Below are 17,295 nucleotides of genomic sequence, written 5' to 3'. Positions count from 1 at the left end.
TGCCGCGGTCACGCACGCCACGCTCTCGTGCATGGCAGATGGTGTGGCACCGGCCGGCCGGCCGGCAACTTTTCTCGGCTGGTACGGTGGTCACGGCCACGTTGGTTGCCGGGGGGCGGGGCGGGCGCGGCTCGCGAGAGCCTGTCTGCCAGCACGCGCCGTGTCGACCGATCCGTCGATCTGGACGCCGCGCGGTGGCTGCTGGCTCTCGCGATCGATCGACCAAACGGCCTTCAATGCATTGGATTGAAGGTGCTGCTGTCTCTGGTCCTCCCAAGGTGGCAAGGCAACCACGCACGTTTTTCGCTTAGCAAGTGCGCGGTTCAAAAACTTGTGAGTTCTTGCATAAAGAAAGCTTACTGCACGAGTACTCTGGTATGTTCAACTCAGTGCGTGGCGTATTCAATATCTGGATGATGATTCAAGCTCGACCGAGAGCTTTATTCCCCATGCATGAGCACAAAAAGCTGCGCCGCTCATCATGAGCCGGAGTTGCACCTAGCTGAACTCGATCGCCATGAGTGCCTATCTAAGACCCGAGGATGTTATCATCATCGTGGCCTTTACAGTCGAGCAGTGGATTGTCATGTCAATTACAACGGCATCATTTACCATACCACACTCTGTTTGTAGTAGTACCAGATGTCCAGATGCCTTGGAGTCGTCAAAAACGTACGTAACGACGTAACGTAATCGACCGATCCATCCATTGTCGTTTGTCGTCCCAATCCTAAGTTCCCGACGGATCGATTCAAAGAAAATTAAAGGACTAAAGGAGAACTATAGATGGCCAAATGGGTGGCCCAGCTTGACCTGGCACGAGCACGGTTTGACCCGACATGTTTAGGCCAGTAAACGTGCCGGGTCGTGCCAGCCCACATGTCGAAGAAGCGGCCCAGGCACGGCCCACTACCTTCTTAGGCGGTTCGTGCCGGCACGCTGGCCCAGCGGGCCTTAATGGCCTTGCCGTGCTCGTGCCAGCCCGCGGGCACGGCATCAACCTTCGAAGCCGGTTCCTCCCCTGCGCCTCTTTTCCGTCCACCTCCCCTCGCCGGTTGGCACCAGCACCGTCATCCACCTCTGGGCGCTCCCCGCGGGATGGCGTTGAATCGCGGGTTGCCAAGCAGCTCGTGGATAAAGGAGTGGTCCCAGGGGAGCTCCTCCAGCGTGACCCGTCGCGGGGCGGTCCCGGTGGGTGGCAGTGCCTCCGCGGCAGTGGGGTGGGACCCAGGGGTGGTGGTGTGACGGAACCGTCCAAATTAACATAGCTAAAGCACACTTAAGTCGCTTAACACGCGACCATGTACTTTAAACAAGTCAACTTGGTCGTCCGTCGGATTTCATCCGATAAACCACTTAACTCCGGATCGAGAAAGCAAGACTCGCTCGAAGGCGAGTGGTTACAGAGATTACAGCAGTCCATCCAGATTAAACAAGTGCAACAATTTATTACAACATCAAGTTAGAAATTCAACAGAGTTTGCGGAGTTTTCAAGCGATAGAAATAAATAAGCGGAAGCTAAATATCGTTGCATGATATCATGAAGAAGCCGATCATGACATCAATGATCCCTATCCTCGCCGTCCGAGGAGGGATCTGTGGTGGAACTGCCCAAATTAACTTAGCTAAAGCACATTCAAGTCGCCTAACACGCAATCATGTACTCTAATCAAGCTAACTCGGCAGTCCGTCGGATTTCATCTGATAAACCACTTATCACAGGACCAAGAAAGTATAGCTCACACGAAGTTGAGTGGTTCCAGAGATTACAATAGATCATCCAGATTAAACAAGTGCATCAAGATTCTTACAACATTGAGTTCGAAATTCAAACATAGTTGCAGAGTTCAAACAGCAGAAAGAAATAAGCGGAAGCTAACGTCGTTGCCGGACATCATGATGAAGCCGATCATGACGTCAATGATCTCGATCCTCGCCGTTCGAGGAGGGCTCTCTGGCGGAACCGCCCAACTTAAACTGGCTTAAGTACGCTTAATTGCTGTCAGAACAACAATTATCCATAACGCACTTAAAACAATGTAAGTCCGGTAGTCCGTCAAGGGTTCTGTTCACAGAACTCCTTGAAAACCTCCACGGTATGTTCCATAGCCATACATCAAGATCGCTTCCACGATGGGATCGCATCAACAAACATTACATTTTTACATACATAACAAAGGTACGATTTATTACAAACCATAGATTGAAGAAACTTAACAGTGCAAGTTAAACCATTGCTAAGAGTTTAAAATATAAAACAGTCCAGGGTAAGTAATTAAACATCTAAGTTTATTCTAGGGTATCATGAGACTCATAAGATACCCTAGTTCTTCGGTGCTTCCTCCTCGATGGGTCTCTGCTGGGTTTCTGAAAACAACAACAAAGAGTCCCCTGAGTACGAAGTACTCAGCAAGTCTGACCCGCCTAGCCGATATAAATATTTTTGACACACTGTATGATAGCTTTATGGTGTACTGGCTGACTCATATTTTGCAGAAAGAGCTTACTATAAGTGAAACCTTAGTTTTATCTTTTATTTTAGATTGAGTTTGTTACCTGATCAGTCTAGATGATGAAAAATATTTTAGCAACCAGATGGAACTAAGTCATACAACATCTTTATTCGAAAGCAACGATTCCCTTCTCTTTGTTACACTACGATACTTAAGTGATGATCAAGTGCATTCATATCCGAGAATTGTGACGATCCGGACCGATTTACATCCTGCAGGAGATACCCGACCACCAGCTACGCACAACTGATCGGGTTGCACATAACGACCTTTCGATTAGATGTACCCAACGATCGGAAATATGACTACTCGAACCTAGGGCCGCACCCCCACATGGAATCCCATATCTAGCGATCTCCACTGTGAGTTTCAGGCTACACCCTGCCCTTCCACTGCACGCCAAGCACGGGTACGAAATATTTCCGATCAGAGAGCCAACTAACCTACCGGGCTTGCTGGTTCCCATATAGCAGTAAGCAACCAGGTAATATCACTTGATCAAAGGTTAAAACAACGATCGGTCCTTAATCAAATTAACCGAGTAGACGGAACTACGGAACTCAAGACTCCTCTCTTGATTCCATCCAAACTTCCGTCCACTATCTTCCAAAACAGGTCATTTCTCTGATATACATATGTATGACAATGTTACCTTAGGTTGCTGAGTACCATAGGTACTCAGGAATGGTAAAGGTAGCGCGACTATGCTTTGTTAAGCATGGGTTACTTACTAATTATTTAACAAGTGGCAAAGATATCCTTAATAACAAGGTTGGATTGTGCATAAAAGTAAGGTTTCAATCAACTCCTAGACTTAATGCATTCATAAAGAAATAACCAATAGTTGTACACATGAAATAATAACTCCAAAATAGATAGGCATAGATGCACCGGGGCTTGCCTTGATCTGTAAAAATGTTAGCATTGCCCGATGGTCCGGCTTCACAAGGGATCAACTCAATAATTTCCTCAAACTCTGGAGGTTCTTCAGAGATTTCCAGAAATTCTGCTTCTGGAGCTTCAGTATCTACGATAAAGCGTATGCATGAGTTAGAGATGCAACTTTTTAAGCACAGGACTCTACAACTTCTTTCATGATAAAGTTGCAAGCCAACAATGACTTAGACAACTTAACTTCATGATAAAGTTGCAAGCCAACAAAACTCTACCCATAACGTCTAACTCGCGATTTAAACTCCCTTAATTAAACCCATTTTAGACTTTTCTTTTTATTTTTGAAAAGCATTTGAAATAATTTATAATGTAAAAGAAAATGCAAAACTATAGATTAACATTTGTTTGGAATTAATCAAAATATTATTCAGAATTTTATTTATTTTATATAGCTTAAGCATTTATTTAAACATTTTTAAGGAAAGGCATTAAATAAATACTTAAATCTTTATCTTTTAAAAGCAAGCCTTTTCTTTTATTTTTGAAAAGCATCAAAATATTTTCTAACCTTAAACTCGTAATTATTATAGATTATGGTTAATTTGTAATTAGAAAAGCATTAGTTCATATTTTATGTATTTTGGAATTATTAGTACTTATTCAATACCTTTGATTAAAGGCACTAAATAAATACCTAAAATGTTTCTATAAATAATAACCTTTAATAATTTTAATGCATAAAAGAGATAAAAACAAACCTATTAAAATTTATTTCATTATTTTTGGGTGTTGCTCTGAATTTTTGGTGAATTAAAAGGTGTAACAGGTAATTTAATCGATTTTTAAAATATGAATTTCCAACCTTATCCGAAAAACCCCCTGGACTACTTTTTTTTTCCTACTGGCCCCCCTACCCTATCCTCAGTGGCGCGTGGGCCAGCCGGCCAAACCTCCCCTGCTCGACGCCAAAACAGGGCGCCGGGGCAGGCAAGGCCGGCGGCTCGCCGGCGGCAGCCGTGCCGGCGACAAGGCCGGGCCGGGGAGCACCCCTAGGCCCCGGCGCACCTGCGGGTGGCGCTAGCCCACCCGGAGGTGGCCTGAGCTGGGCCCTCCACGGGCGGCGGCGGCCATGGCCGGAGGCCGGCCGGCTTCTAGGTCCGGCGGCGACGCAAGCGGCTGGCGGAGGTGTTCTACGGCGTCTACGCGACCTAAGGAGCCTCTAAACCTGAGCACAAGAGTGGAGAAGGGGCAGCGCGGAGGGCTCACTGGAGGAGCAGGGGTAGCGGCCGAGCGGACAGGAACGGCGGCGATTCGGGCTCGCCGGCGGGGAGCTGGGGAAACGGAGGGGTGGGGGTCTCGGTGAGGTGCTAGCGGAGCTTCGGGCAGAAGGAATCGAGGAGAGGAGCGGCGGCGCGGTGGAATCGGCCGGCGGCGGTGCTACTGTCGTGCTCTGCTCGTTTGCTCTGCTCGTTTCGGTGAAACTGGCGGCAGGGTAAACGGATGAGGTGGGAGCGGTATATATTCAAGTATTCACCGCGTGCATGAAGGCCACCTCGACGGCTCACGGGCGTGCGTGGCGTGGATGAGGTTGTCGCGCTGGCTGGTGGGAAGAAGTGCCGGCGGCGGCACGGCTCCTGCCATCTCTGTTCTGTTCTTCCTTTTCTCCTTTTATCCCTTCCCAACCGACATGTTCAGGCCTCCCTTACTCAAAATTTTCTATCTCAACTCATAAAACTCCTTTAAGTAAACTTGTAGAGTAATCCAAGTACTCCATTTGTTATTTTTGCTTCGCATTGAAAGGATCACTCTAAGACCGTGAATTCGAGCTCCAAAGTTCCTGACAACCCGAGACTGTAACTGAATCGAATGATTCAGTTTCGTCAGTCCTCTCGGCAGAGCCATTTCCTCCACTTTGGATTCGATTCCAACTACCCAAACTCACTTTACCTTGCCCAACTTCCACTGATCTTAGTCCAACATACAACAAAGGTTCCATTTTGCACATAATAACCTATCTCTTACACACTGGATTTTTCTGAAATTGGCCCCAAACATTGTTAATCAATGCTGTTTTTCAGACTTAGGATAATTTCAGCGAGAAGCCTGAAATCTGCTCATTTGCTGGTTTTGGGCTTCATTTTAAATTTAAACCTTCCACTTTTTCTGGACAACAACATTTCATTTACCTTCTCCATAGTCCATATTTCACTAATGTCCAAAAATATCTGCTCACTTACAAGAAAATTTTTCCATAAATTGGCTCCAAAGTTATGTACTCAACATTATTTTCACACTTGCACGTTTTCGGACGACGAATAGTGACTTTGCTGATTCCATCTTCGATTGCATTTCTGAGAGCTTTAGGACTTGATTTAGACTTCAAGATTCATTCCTTTGAGTTTTGAATACTCTCAAGACTCTATTTCATATTTTTGCCAAATTTATCCAGATTTGAAACTTCAAATTGCAAATTTGGTCGAATTCGGCTCAAATTCAATTTTTGCTCAAATTACCTTCCTTAAATCCTAATTTCACCATTACTTCTTGATGTCATACTTAAGTTGTTGTTAATACTGGGTGTCATAGGATCCCACTCGACCGTCCACCTAGGAGGAAGCTGGGGAGGCTAAGTGCCACTTGCAGCAAGCTCATAGGCGTCAACATCACCTGAAAGAGATATGCCACAACAAGGCTGAGCGACTACGCTCAACAAGACTTAACCGACCCCCGGTGGTACTAATCCACCAACACCTAGACAAGCAAGTTTTTTTTGGCTCTCGGGGTTTTTTTTTTGTGCCAAAAACGACTAGAGTAGGTCCTTATTTTCAATATTTTAGCCACAAGTTCTATGTTCATTTACCAGTCTAAGTTAGCAACTATACTAAACAAGCATAGTTTCCAAACAATTTATGACAAGCATTAATATTAATACCATGCATGGCGAACCTAATCTCACGACATCCGCGCACCATGAAGGGTCGCTTCCTTTGTCGGCCGTCCCCATCAATTCCCATACCCGTGTCGGGCCCACTTCCCTTGGTACAAGGCTCCATAGACCCGGCCTCGGCCGTTGTATGACCGCACTTGTCACCACATGCGGCCGCAAGGGAACTCCGTTCCAGAGACAGTGGGACGATCCGCTCACGTCCCGGTTCAATCAGGTACTAGGCTTCCCCATCCCATACTAGGTATGAGATTAGTACTTTCAAACACTTGATCACGAACACTATCACATCTCGACCTTAGTCCAAATTCATGTAGACAGACAGGGCAATCCACCGACCACCAAAACAGTTCATAAGGCCCTGCCCCGTCCATCGCCCTTATAGTTGTAACAAAAGGAAAGCAAACAACTCCTATAACTCGTGAGTGATAGTCCATCACTCGACTTTTACCGAGTCCTATTAAGCATTGCAACTACTCAACTTCTTATACTAGTGTTCATGCATCTATGGTTTCAATCAATTCCTAGGAACGTAAAGGCACAATCAAAACAACCAATATATTGAGAGTAATTAAACATAGGAATTTATGCTCCGGGGCTTGCCTTCACGCGGGGAGGTAGCAAACGGGTCTTCGGCTTGCTCGGGCTCGGCTCCGATGGGCTGCAGCTCAGCTACGGCTCCTTCTGGCGTCGGGTGAAGCTCGTAAGTCCCGTCAGCGAGGTTCAGCTCTACACGAAATGAAATGCACCAAGTTAAATTCCCAAACTTTTTCATAGGACGAAAAACACGAGTTAGTGTTGAAGAAGAAGTTATATTAAGGCCACATTCACCTAAACAAGATTTTACACGTGCTTTATCTACACGAGGAAGGGGGGGTGTGGTACAAGCAGGGGGTTGGTTTGATGGCGATTGTGTACATATATACATCTCAACTTTATTAAACTTTAGATCGGAAAGTTATCCTATTTCTGAATGTTATTTTGTATCTCTTCCAATATTACCTTTATTACCTTAAGGTTGCGTATACTTAAACATTTTTATAGAAGAAACCTTAATGAAACTGGTCATGAAATTCTAACAGTGAGTTATAGGGATGATACAGAGCCTTTGATGAATTTTTCACGATTTTTAGTGAAAGGCATCCTTTTCTGTACATTTACGTATTTATTCTTCCCTAAACAGGAAAGTGGTACCTCTTTTTATTTCTGGTGGGTTCCATATTTTTTCCACAAATTACATTACACCACTGACTTATTCCAAAAGGTTTCATATTTTTCTCAGTTCTGGTTTAATTGTTGTGCAAAAAGGCAAAAACAAGCTTAGATTCTCAAGGTAAAACTAAAACAGAGATTTAATCATCTGAACTGGGCTCCAAATCATTTTTCCAAGCTTCTACTATCTGAAACAAACACTTGAGAGTTGGATTCAACTTTTTATACTTTTTCTAAGATTTGTTATGATTTAAATAGCTTAAAAAAGAATTAAAACACATAATAATAATTCTAGCAGTTACATATGCCAAAAGTATTTTTATTAAACACTACTCTTTAAACAGAGTCTAGCAAAATTGGTTTGATATTTTTCTGAATTTTCTACAAATTTTGGTGAATTTCCAAAGTTAAACATATATTTTGCTAATATTAAAACAAAAACCGAGGCGAACTTACGGTCTAGCCCCTAGGTCTAGGGTTTAATTGCGCAAAGGTCTCGGGTTTTAGCACTAAGGCCCCTGATTCGACTTTCTCAATCGCAATCAGGTCCTCGGCGGCGTACGGCGGCGGGCGGGCAAAATCCCGGTGATGCGCCGGCAGCCGTGGGACGGTGAGGGGCCGTGAGGGCTTACGGGCTCACCTTGGGCTGGTTTGAAGTGGTTGGGGGCGACGGGGATGCTTGGTTGGGGCAGAACGGTGGGAAGCTTCGGGTGGCGGCAAAGTTCGGCGGTGTTCCCGTGGCGGCGGCGCTCTTCGCGGGCAACAAGCAGGCCCTAGAGCTGCGCGAGAGGGAGGCGAAGCAGCTGGTGGTGTCGGCGAGGTGCAGGGCCAAGCAGAAGGGGGAGCTCCACGGAGAGGGTGTGCGGTGGAGCTGAGAGTGGAAGCTGGGGAGCGCAGTGAGGTTCGTGGGTGAGCGGGGAAGGGGGCACCGGCGGCGCTGGGCTCCCATTTATAGGCCCAGGGCGGAGTGGCAAACGAGGTAGGGCCGTGGCTTTGGCGGGCGGGACCAGAGGGAAACCGGGGCACTGCTGCGGCCATTAATGGCGACGGCGCCATTAGCGGACAAAGGAGGGGGAAGTGGTGCGGCAGGCGAGGGCACTACAGGCGAGGTGGGCAGGCGCGGGCGGAGCAAGCGTGCGCGGGAGTGACGGCTTTGTTGGGGCGTCGGGTTGGCGAGACTGGGTCCGATGCGACGCGGCCGGGGTGGCGGTTGGTGGAGGCGGCGACGCTCTGGCAGGCGAGCGCGGGGGCACGCGCTCGACAGCAGCAGGGCGTGCCCTCGGGCAAGGCGAGGCGAGGAAGCGGGCAGGGCGTCCGCGTGCTCGACGGGGCTGCCGGTGCGTCGACCCAGCTGGTCACGGCCGGGGATTGGGCAACGGGGCAGCGCCGGTGGGCTTGCACCATGAGGCGGCCAGCAGGCGGAGCGTGACACACGCGTGCTCGGGCGCGCTCTGGCTGAGGGATCCGCGAGATCATTTCGCCGGGCTGGTTTTCAAGTACCTAGATCTCCCGATTCTTGAACCGCTCAACATTAACTCCCTTTGCAAAAGTTGTAGTCCTCAGACCAGAGTTCAACTTTTGAAATTGAACCGAGTTCAAATTCGTAGTAGATTTGGAGATACGAGGTATCGAAGTTTGAAGGAACGTCGATTTTTGGGACTTAGAGAAAAACAACGGCTTGGCGGGTTTTTTTCAGGGTGTTTGGCTGACTTGAGCTGCAGTTTTGAAATGCTTCGGAGGTGAATTGGACTAGGGTTCAATTGACAAAGTTGTTTTATGAGCTTTTTTCTCAAACTCTTATAAAGGATTTTTCTGATGTGTGGTTCAACATTTGAGAGATAAGCTCGTGCCAAGATGTAGGGTTGATCTGATTTCTAGACAGTCTAAAAAGCAAGTCTTGGGCTGAGTGGACCAAACTAGGTGACTTTGACCTGGATTGTGAAGGCTTTCGGGGCAGATTTAGAACTTACTCCTTGAATCAAAGTTGTTAAGGTCTCAAAGCTCCAAAACTTGTTATAGAGCTCAGATTGAATTTATATTAGAAATTTTGAAATACAGAGCCCCAAAGTTGGGACTTTGTCTAATTTTCTTAAAATTAACACAGATTTGTACTTCGAGTTTTTGAAGGGCTTCTGCTCAGATTGAAGCAAAACACCAAAAATAAAAGTTGTCAGGAAAGTTGAGTTCTACAACTCTTATTTGGATAGATTTTTAAGTCCTTAAGCAAAAATTTAAGTTACTATTTAAACAACGGTTTATCTTGGGAGGGGCAAAAGTGTCCTTTCACTTGCCTTCACTACTGTCAAAGTTCTCCTTTATGCGCTAATGACTTTATTTAGGTTTTAAACATGGCTTAATTTAGATAGGGTGTTACAGGATCCCACTTAACCATCCAACCTAGAGGAAGTTGGGTAGGCCAAGTGCCACTTACAGCGAGCTCAGGGGTATCAACATCACTTGAAAAGATATGCCACAAGCAAGGCTGAGCAACTATGCTCAACAAGACTTAACCGATAGGTGGTAGCTACTCCACCAACTTCTAGACATGCAAGGCTTTTTGGCTGAGGAATTTGTTTTTGTCAAAAGCAACTAGTGTAGGTCCTTACTTTCAATATTTTAGCCACCAGTTCTAAGTTCATTTGCTCGTCTAAATTAGCAACTATACTAAACAAGCATAGTTTCCAGGTAATTTATGACAAACATCAATATTAAGATCATCACCAAGTTCCATTCTTACTCAGTGTAGCATAGCGATCAAGTAGTCCCAAACTGTGAGAGGCAGACGAATCGATTCGAATTTCTTAACCATGCATGGCGAATCTAATCCCACGACATCCACGCACCGCGAAGGGTCGCTTCATTATCAACCGTCCCCATCAATTCCCAGACCCGTGTGGGGCCCACTTCCCTTGGTACAAGGCTCCATAGACCCGACCTCTGCCATTCTATGACCGCACTTGTCACAACATGCGGCTGCAAGGGAACTCCGTTCCAGAGACAGTGGCACGATCCGCTCACGTTCCGGTTCAATCAGGTAGTAGGCTTCCCCATCCCATACTAGGTATGAGATTAGTACTTTCAAACACTTGATCACGAACACTATCACATCTTGACCTTAGTCCAGTTTCATGTAGACAGACGGGGCAAACCACCGAGTACCGAACATAAGTCCGGCCCCGTCCATCGTCCTTATAGTTGCAACATAAGTAAAGCAATCAACTCCTATATCTCACGAGTGATAGGAAATCACTCGACTTTTACCGAGTGCTATTAAGCATTTCAACTACTCGACTTAACATACTAGTGTTCAGATTAAGGGTACTACATTCATGCATCTATGGTTTCAATCAACTGCTAGAATGTAAATGCGCAATCAAATCAATCAATTGTATTGCAAGTATTTAAAGATAGGAAATCATGCTCCGGGGCTTGCCTGGAATCCGCCCCTGGAATCCAACACTAGGTTAGTGTTTGTTAGACGACACTCGCTTGGCTAGTATCTCCCATCTCGGCACTTGCTTAGTCCTTCCATCTTCGGGATAGCTCCACCATACACCGTCTTCGGGTTTGGTTCCATCATCACATCCTTCACGTGGTTTATCTAGCGTATCTAGATGAGATGCAAGATGCAAATGCATGAATACGAAGAATGGTAACATGAGATGCATTACATAAAAGCATTCAGAACCAGCACAAGGTTACACCACAAGATATAAGTACTTAGAGAGCAAGTTATTTAACTAACTATCACTGAAGTCTCCATAAAGATAGCAAGTATAGCAAGCATGGAACACTAGTTAACACAAGTCAAGCTATTGCAAGCATTTAACAATCAAGAGCTAATTAAGCATAGCATCATACAAAAACTAGGGGTGATGGTGCTAATCAACATGGCATACATAAGTGCATCACACAACCAGCAAGTTGAAGGTGATCAAAGTATATTATATTTGTTTTTAAACCACTCATACACAAGCAAGTCACACACCAACATCACTAGGGTTATAGTAAGCTATGTAGCAAGGTTATTTCGTAGCAATATGTATACATGACCATTTATTAGTTAAGTGCTTGACCAACATTATATAACACATTTATAAGATTCTCAGTAGATCAAGTTAACTCTAATAGTGATATGAGCTAACTAACAAACACACAAGTCAACATCAAGTTTAAACTAATAACTTAAGCACATCCACAGAATCTGGATAGCAGCACAATAGTCACTTGTTTTAACCATAACTAGAGATATAACCATCCAGCAAGGGTGACCCTAGACTTTTTGTAAAGTTAATGAAGTTATATAAAACTTTGTTATTCATTCCAAAAGCTAATTCATAGGTTAATATGATCAAATATGCCAATATCTCTGGTCTGTACCGATAAAGATAGAAAACTAACATGAACTTCAGAAATGTATAATTGGAGTTCTAATCATCCAACAAGCATGATCATTAACTTTATAGAAAGCTTATTAAGTTATCTATAACTTTCTTTTGATCATATTTAGGTGATTCAACAATTATTTAGCCTTAAACACACAAAGCAACAATTCTGTCCAAAATATGTGTTGAATCTGATATGCAACTTTAGACAGCAATAAGTTGAGTTCTAGCTTTCACAACAAGGTGGTTCTAGATTTTTTTTGAAATACTAGCAAACCACGCACAACTTTATTATAAACAACATAAGATAAAACCAAAGTTAACCAAGTCAAACATCACAAAGAAGACATCTCTGTCCAGATTAGGACAGATTTTGTCATTCCACTTCACAAGCTCATAATTGGAGATTTAGACCACTAAAAGGGGTGATCTTTAACAATTATGAAAGCTCCTGAAAATCACTACACTTCTTCCATTAACTCCAAGACATGATTCAAAGCTTAGCTAAGTCAAACAACACAATCATTCAGACCTGTACAGAGAGCATGCAAAACTTGGCAATGAACTTGTAAAATCTATAGCTCCTAAACCATCAAGTCTATGGTCATGAAAATTTAATACAAGCTACATTATGAAGTTTTCTACAACTTTTGTATTACACACATTCATAAAAAATATCATTTGCATCACGAAAATATTATCATAACAGAACTGCTCTAGCAGCCATTTCAGCACATATGCAACAAGGTTCTTCATTTAGTTGTTTAACAAGGTAACATATGCACAAGTTAAACACATAGCTCACAACTACTATAAACATAGTTAATTAGTATTAGTTATAGGTAACATGGAACATTCTAAACACCTTAAGCAAGAATTAAAGCAAGGATGAAGAACTTATATAAGCAACATAATCATTAGTTGTTATGTTAACATGAGGGCATACATATGAGTTATATTCAAAGCTTAACCACTGCTTATCATAACTTAGTATCATATGTAACCCTAAAAAACAACTATTAAAAATATCACATGACTTAAGTATATGCATCTACTAGCAAACTTTCATTTTCCAATTATATAGTGAACATATATATTATTTATAGGTGATGTGGCAAACATCTCATTTGGAGCTGAGATGTTTGGATGACAGATGTTATCAAAACATGGCTACTGTAAAATTTTCATATGCTCAGATGGTATAGTTTAATTGCTATGAAAAAGACAAATTGCTAATGCAAGAAAACATGTAAAAGCAAGATAATTCTAAAGATTATCATTTTCTATAAACACATAGCCATATAATATGTTAATATGATATAACAACCTCATAAAAAGGTAGTGGAACCATAATTTCTATTTTTAGACACTCCTAATATTTATAAATCACATAAAAGTTAAACCAATAACTACTTCATACATGCACCAATAAATATTAATTTTTTTCCACAGCACAAGAGCATCATTTATAGCCTACCATAAAAATTTCACATAAATTGGAGCACCAAAACTTTAGATATGAAAATGACAAGCAAACATGCTAAAATTGCCTATTTATCAAGATTAAATCAAAACATGATAAAAACGGTACACAACTAGCATGTTCAATATTTTTCTTAGCTAGAGAGTGTCATCACAAGAATAACACAACTGGAATCCCAATTTTTGGACTTCTAGAACTCGATACATGCATCTAAGCAACTTAAAAGGATTTCTAAAAGTACTTTGTAAGAATAAATAAAAACATCAGAAACTTTCTACTAACACATATCATATTATGACTCTAATGCATATTTCTACTCACAAGGATTCCAAAATATTTTTATTTGCTATTTTACAATTTTTCTACAATTTACTACGAATTTTCAAAGTTTCAGCCTATTTAGATCTAGGAAATTAAAGAAATCCGAGGCCATCTTCCAATCTAGCCCCCAGGTCTACGGGTTAATCGCGCAAAGGCTCCTGGATCTTGCGCCTACACCCCTGGACAGATTCCCCCTTCACTCTTAAATTTGAAACTTTTCACAGGACCCCTACACTTCTTTCCCAAAAGCAATCGGGTCCCTAGGCCCTTTCTTCTACCTTTAGTCACGCACAAAAATAGCAGGTCACACACAACACATCGCACAGCCGGCCGGGAACAAGGGGAAGGAGCACGGCGGTGCTAGGGAGGAGGGCGGCAGGCCATGCCCCAAGGTCAGGGACCTCGCCCGTGGGGTCACTGACGGGGGATGGGTGGCGCACTAGAAGCTCCGCTGGGCGGCGGCAAACGCCGTCGACAAGCCCGGGATATAGCGCGGAAACTCGATGCAAACGGAAAACGGACAAGAGCATCACGGTTAGGAGCTCACCTAAGTTCCATTTGAGCTATTGGTTGGGGACGAGGAGGGCCGGAGCATGGGGCGCCATGTGAGGTCGACGGCAGTGGTGGAAAAGTTTCTGTAACTTGGGGGAAACTTCGATTCTCGTTGATTCGGTGGATGATTGAGAAAGAAGAGGGGCTGAGAATGTAGCTAGGGAAGTAGCGCAACTTTGGGTGAGAGGAATCGAAGGGAGATGGTAGGAGTTGGATTGATTTTACTGGCGAACAGGAACCTCTCAAGCCGGCTGTCTGGGGCAATAATGGAGGAAGGCTTGGTTTGGGAGGCTTTAGCTTGGAGGATAAGGCCGGCTCAAGGCCTGGGGGTGGTGCGAGGATAAGAATGACACAGCAAGGCATCGGGGGCACGCTGGACGGGCATTGGCGGAGCTGCTGTGACGTGGCAGTCATGGCGTGGGCATGTGCGTGCGGTGATGCACGGCAGGCGAGGTGCCGCAGCGAGACGCGGCATGCGAGGTGGAGCATCGACTGGTCTGCGCGCGGGCACGGATTGGGCGACGGGGGCGAGCTGCGCCACGGGGTGGGCGACGTGCAGCACGCTCTACTGCGCGTGCTCTGGCGCAGGGCGAGAATGCGGGATAGTTGCAGGGCCAGACTTTGGGGACAAATTGCGCGCAATTTTTGAACTAAACCTTATTGGCTCCCTTTACAAAAATTGTTGTCCGAACAACCGAGTTCAAACTTTACTAAAGGTTTTTGCCCAGATTTCAAATAGATTCAGAGGTAAATCGTGTCAAACTTCGTCAAAAACTGAAATTTTCAGACTTGGACACATTTCAGCCGAGTTGCTCGTGTTGACCAAACTGGCTGTGTTTGACCTCTTTTTGAAAGCCTTTTGTGCAGATTTTGGCCTAACTCCAATAAGCAAAGTTGTTAAGGGTTTGTAGAACTAAAACCTTTATGTAAGGCTTGACTTGAGTTCATATTAGAAATCATGACAAACAGGGCTTCAAAGTTGGGGACTTTCATGCCTTTCGGCACTTAGAATTTTGAGTGATTTGAAAAAGCCACTAGTTTTAATCTGAGTTTTTGAATCTCTTCTGCACAATTTCAAACAAAATGCTTATAATAAAAGTTGTTATAAATGATGAGTTTAACAACCCTTATGGACAAAATTTCAAGTTCTTAAATAAAATATAAATTATGGACTAATCGCCTTTTAAGCTCTTAGCGGCAAAAGTTGACCCTTGACTTGTTTACTTAGCTGCTAATTGCCTCTCTTAGGCTTAATCAAGTTTAATTAACCTAGGGTTGTTACAAGTGGCGGCCATGCCACGGAGCAGGGGCCGGCGAGCACGGCACGTGCCTCATGGGAGAAGCGGCGGGGGAGGCAACGAAGGGCGTGAGGGGCCAGTGGACGCGGGAGGTGGCGGAGGGCTGTGGGAGAGGCGGCGAAGGGCGCGGGGAGGCGGCGGAGGGCCATGGGAGAAGCGGTGGCGGAGGCGATGACGGAATGGAGGACAAGAAGGTAGGGTTTAGGGGTGGGGGGTTTTTATATGCGGGCCAAGCGAGCCTTAACGGGCTGGGCTGTCCACTTAATCCAAACGAGTTAAATAGGCTAGGCCGTGCCGGGCCAGCACGTGGGCTGAAATAGCGGCCCAAGCATGGCTTGTGGTGTAGGTCGGGCCAGCATGGGCACGACGGCCACCGTGCCGGGCCGTGCCTGGACCAGGCTAAAATTCCGTACCATGGGCCGGCCCACAGGCCACGGGCTATATGGCCAACTATAGTCGCAACTAGCGCTCTGTCCATTTGATCACTAGCTACGTACTAGTACTACTAAAGCGGCTTATGCTCTGTTTGGATCCATCTCTAAATTTTAGCTAGCTAAATTTAGCTCATTTGGATCCAAACGGGGCAGCTAAAGATTTAAAGATATTATACCCTTCCACTATCTAAGTAAAAGTCCCAACTACAATTATGAAGGGTAGCATGGTAACTTATTTTTAACAACTTGCATTTAACTAGTGGATTCAAACATCCCTTGCTAAAATTTAGTCAGCTAAAGTTTAGCTAGCTAAAAAGAAACTTCTAAACTTTAGCTAGCTAAATTTTAGATGGGTGGATCCAAATAGAACCTTAAAAGCTAGGATAGTGATTAAGCTAGGATAGTGATTGGTAGCTTGTGCTCTTCCCAAGTATCAACTGACAACTTGTTACTGATGTACTTAACTCAGTCTTAGTGAAGGTTTCATCAAGAGTTTTATGATCATTAAATAACATAACACATCAGCAATTTTACTGACGTGGCAAGGTCATTACGAGGATAGAAGAGAGGGAGTTTTATCATATGTGAGAGGGGTTTTATCACCATGAAACCCAACAAGTACAGTTACCAAGTTCCCAATCTTAATAACTATGCTATAAAACTGTGCATTGAGACTGGCCTTATGAACCAGGGTTTGCTGCCAGATTTAATATAATTACTGTACGTGAGAATCCTAATCGTACCGGTACTCATCACACATATAGTTAGCTTCACTGTAAACGGTGGCGCACGTTTTCCAGTCTCACGGAAATATATGTGGGGGGTTTAATTTGAACTGGGATGAGAATGAGATAGGAAAGTTATATGAAGTCCATGAGCGATGCCATCACGGGAATCATTTAACTTGCACCACCACTTATGTTTGTCCTGTTGAAACATCATCCGGAGTCCTAAACTAGTTTGGCTAGACACCTAAACTATCCCTAATAGATTTATTTGGAAGAAAAAGAATTTTTTTTTGCTTCGACAGCCTTCTCAAACCATCCTTATATTTTCGCCCACCCAATCACGATCCCAACGCCCCACTTATTTCACTTATTTGCGCGCCGTCTCTCCTCCCCTATCAGCCCCCGTGCTTCTGTTCCCGCGCCCTGTCGCTCCTTGCGAGGGTGCTCCCGGCGGGGGAGCTCGCCGCTGCTCCCGGTGGGGGAGCTCTCCCCGGCCTCGCACCGCCGCCCGTCGCCCGCGTCGCCGCTGT

The sequence above is a fragment of the Setaria viridis genome, chromosome 9 (genome assembly GCF_005286985.2).
Source record: "Setaria viridis chromosome 9, Setaria_viridis_v4.0, whole genome shotgun sequence".
Taxonomy (NCBI): Eukaryota; Viridiplantae; Streptophyta; class Magnoliopsida; order Poales; family Poaceae; genus Setaria; species Setaria viridis.
Note: the sequence above shows the minus strand (reverse complement) of the source record.